The sequence below is a fragment of the Belonocnema kinseyi genome, chromosome 3 (genome assembly GCF_010883055.1).
Source record: "Belonocnema kinseyi isolate 2016_QV_RU_SX_M_011 chromosome 3, B_treatae_v1, whole genome shotgun sequence".
NCBI lineage: Eukaryota > Metazoa > Arthropoda > Insecta > Hymenoptera > Cynipidae > Belonocnema > Belonocnema kinseyi.
This window is the reverse complement of record NC_046659.1, coordinates 16967757-16972073: the sequence shown is the minus strand read 5'-3', so window position 1 is coordinate 16972073 and position 4317 is coordinate 16967757. Positions and strand designations below refer to the sequence as shown.

The window sequence follows — 4317 nt, the reverse complement described above, 5'->3', positions numbered from 1 at the left end:
TTGTCACACGAATTCGTTTTTGGTCCACTGTGAGCAAACGCGGCACCCATCGCGCGCAGAGCTTCTTCATGCCCAAAACTGAATGCATGATATTGCCCACACTGTGCTCGTACGGCCACAACTAAACTCGGCAAACCACTTATGAATCGTTCCAATTGACGGTGCAGAGTCCAGGTAATACTTATCCAGCTTGGCCTTGGTCTCGGATATCGTTTTCTTGCGAATATAGTAGTGTTTGATCAAAACTCGAAACTCAGATTTTTCCATATTAAAAAAAAACTCGGAGGTTAGTCGCTTCTCAGTGCTGTAACTTGTAAATGCGTAAACATAAATGTCTAAAGTCTTGACAGGCGTCATTTGAAGGATCAAGCTCGACGAAAATGGTTCACATTAGTGAATACTAATGCCATCTCTTAGAATTTGCAGGTACTTATCAGACTGCCTAGTATAATGTAAACATAAAAGGGGCATCCAGTGAAGCATCATCTCCAATAGAAGCGTGGTCTCTTCTATTCACTGATGACGTCTTAAATATTATTTTGACGCACACAAATGAAGAGATGGCGCTAAAAATGGAGAAAATGCGCGAAAATAATGAACCCTTGCAAACCTACCATAGGGAACTAGATCTTGTTGAATTAAAAGCTTTTTTCGGGTCATTGTATTTCGGGGGTTCATATAAAGTAAATAGAAGGAAGTCGAGAGACTTATGGAAGCCGTACAGCCTCTCGCTATTTAGGTTAACGATGGTCAATAATCGATTTAATTTCATTCTCAATTGCCTACGTTTTGACGACAAAAATACACGCGCGGAGCGTTTAGGTAGCGATCGTTTCGCTCACATACGTGAAATTTGGGACAAATTTATTTCGAATTGCACCGCGTATTATGAGTCTCATTCAAATTGTACGATTGACGAACAACTGCTGTCATTTAAAGGCAAATGCGTTTTTAAAATGTATATTCCTTTCAAACCAAATAAGTAAGGATTAAAATTATTTCAATAAACGATGCAACAACCCATTATATGTTCAACGCTATCCCATATGTTGGAACGGTGAACAAAGAGACTAATGAATTTGTACCTTCATATTCTGTGCGGAAACTAGCTGAACCGATTTACGGTACAGGCCGTAACATAACAACGGAAAATTGGTTCACGTCGGTTCAAATTTGCCAACGATTGAAAAGAGAGCATAATATATCAACGGTTGGTACGATTTGAAAAAATAAGCGTGAAATTCCCGCCAGTTTGAAGCAGTTGCCACCTGATAATAAAGTAGCTCAATTGTGTTACAACGAAAAAAAGATCTTACTTTAGTTTCGTATAATTACAACAACAAAAAGTTGTCCTTCTATTATCTTCTTTGGCGTTTAGTAAGGAAATTGATGACGCGACTAACAAACCGCAAATCGTTTTATTTTATAATAACACAAAAGGAGGAACAGACAGTTACGATAAAAAATGTCGTGACTTTTCGACAACTAGAAAGACGAGGCGTTGGCCTCAGGGTTGTTTATGGAATGCTCGATAAATCAAACGTGAATTGTTTTGTTTTATATTCACTTAGAGAAGAAAATCCTCTAACAAAGCGAACTAATTTTATTTTAGATTTGAGTTTTGAGTTAGTGAAACTTCTTTTGCCTAGACGTTTAGAACAGCCGGGAATTCATGCTTCACTGCGTATGCAAATTGAAGAATTTCTCACGTACGACGAAATTCCCGAAGTGCAGGATCCTCGTAATTTAATCGCGGATAATGAATTAGCAAAGCGCACGCGATGTGGATATTATCATCATTCTCTTGATCGAAAAACGTGGTACAAATGTCTGCGTTGTAATAGAGCCATGTGTCATGAACACACAGGGAAACTTCTAATACTGCGCACACTGAAATAAGAATTGTATTTCCGAAAATTAAATAAACTAACAGTTTTGTTATGCATTTTCTTGTTATTCTTTTATATAATTTTATACATACTGCATGATTTTGAATTAAATAATATTTTTACAGGTTTTTCAATTTTTCGCAATTTTCACATAATAAAATAATTATAGTTTTTGGAACCAATAATTATGTCACCTATATCAGATAAAAGTTTTTTTATCTTGTTTTTAAAAGAGTTTTTATCTTTTTAAATCACTCAATATGAACACTTTTATCTTAATTCTGATATACCTTTCACAATTTTCATTTTACAGTTTTTTTTTCTAACAGTGTCTTTTAAAGCACAAAAAAACCTTTTAGTCAACAAAAAAATGAACTTTAATTGACCTATTTGTTGCTGAGATACAAGTATAAAAAAACGGGCCGGGTATTTTTGACCCTCTGGGGTAACGACGTATGCTAAAATACGTGGGGTAACTGAGGGTTAAAACTTATTACTTAGGGGAAGAAGTTGATAAATGTTTGAAAGAATAAATTCAATTAATAGTCAATCTAACCCTTAAAGCGCCATCTTATTTAATAATTTCTCTCCAACTATCCTTTCAGTGTGAGGATAAGGTTATATTAATGAAAACAATTTTGGTGCGCTTCAGAAAAACAAAATACTTACAAAAACATGAAAAATGTCATTTTCACACAAAAAATCATAAATCAGTCACTTTTCAATATTTTTATCTGAAAATTCAACCTGTAATTCTCGAAATATAGCTCTTCTAGTTTAAAAAACTGTAATGGTGCAGCTCCGAAAAAACATTTATTTTGGCATCTGAAGTGGGCTATTTCATGAAAAGTGGAAGGTAATATTCATTATTTTCTTATGTAATTTCTTTATTTTTGAAGACTAATCGTTGCAAAATGATCACAAATGAAAAAATAATGAATAATCAAAGACATGAAAACCCGATAGTTTGGACACACCGGGCGTTTGCACGAATAAAACACCTCTTGGGCCTTGTTATCTTCTTTTCTACTGCACATGCAGCAACTCTCTCTTTTCTCCAGATATATAAGGAACGAGCGCTTGCAAAAAAATCTGGACACTTTTTTTGCAGTACTTACACTCCTTTTCACTAGGACGCACAATATTTTTTAAAACTAAAAATGAACAATTTGTTCTGAAAAAACCAACTAATGATGCAGATCAAATAATCTGTACGGCCACTTGCCAACGATATAGATAGGAAGAATAAATGTTTAACTAACACTGGGGGACTCCACAGAATTAAAATTCACAAAGGGGGGTTTGGTATAATCGCGCGAAAAAAATTGGGGTCGCCCACGACCCCTAGGATGCTTTAAGGGTTAATAAAAATTTTCCTTATACATTTTAATTTTGTTCATTTAAAGTAAATAAGTTAGAATTATTTAGGCATATTTTTCAATAAATGCAGTTATTAAAACCTACTGTTGAATTTACGTCTATTTGAAATTTTCCATTTGTAACATTGATATTTCTAAAATTCAAAAAAATGATTTATAAACTGTTAGTATAACATTCAACCCATAATTTTGCATTGCATACAAATGTTTCTTTAAATCTTTACTTAATGTTGAAAATTCAATTAAAAACAACTTAGATCTTGCTAACGAAATTTTGTTTATTATTATTATTATTATTACACCTATAAGCCATTTCCCTTTCGGGGTAGGCGTGACTCACTCGGTCGGGGAAAGGAGTAGAGTGTCGAAGGGATAGAGATTTTTCAGATTGATCCAGAATTTTCGTGCTATTTAACTAAATAACACGTTCGTTCCGCAACACTGCTCCGACCCAGGTTGCTGATCAATCTCTCTAGCAATCACCCCAAGTGAAGATCCTCATAAAGTCATTATGTAAGGTTCCCCACTTGGGTCCATTAGTGGCCAAGGTCTTTGTTTCAGGCGTCATTCACTCTATTGACACTCTTTTTATTAACTATTTAATGCCTACTTTCCTGTCCTGGCATACTTCTGTAGCTTCTTTTATGTCCATGCATTTATTTTTTCATGCAGGCTCTCGTTTTTCTGTGACTTCTTATGTCTCTTCTAACTAGGATCTCAGTCACACATTCTAACCATTCTTTCCGCGGCCTACCTCTGGGCACGCTGCCATTTACTTTACCTTGATACACTTGTTTCGTTAGTCGTTCATTTGACATTCTCGCAACATGTCCGAATCATCTTAACCGATTTCGTTCCCATGTGTCTACTAGCGTCTCTTCTGCACCACATTCTTTTAGAATTATCTTGTTACTTACTTTGTCCACCAGGGTTTTCCCGCATATTACGCGCATGAATCTCATGTCAATTGCGTTAATTCTACTCTTATCTTTTTCTTGATAAGTCCATGTCTCGCTACCGTATAGTACAGTCGGTACAAATATAGAATT

The 4317-nt window shown here is 35.2% G+C and overlaps 1 protein-coding gene across 3 annotated transcripts in view; it reads left to right on the top strand.

Annotated features, from left to right (window-relative positions):
• LOC117169313 overlaps positions 1 to 4317 on the top strand; it is a 76606-nt gene that overhangs the window by 5983 nt on the left and 66306 nt on the right. The window lies entirely within an intron of this gene.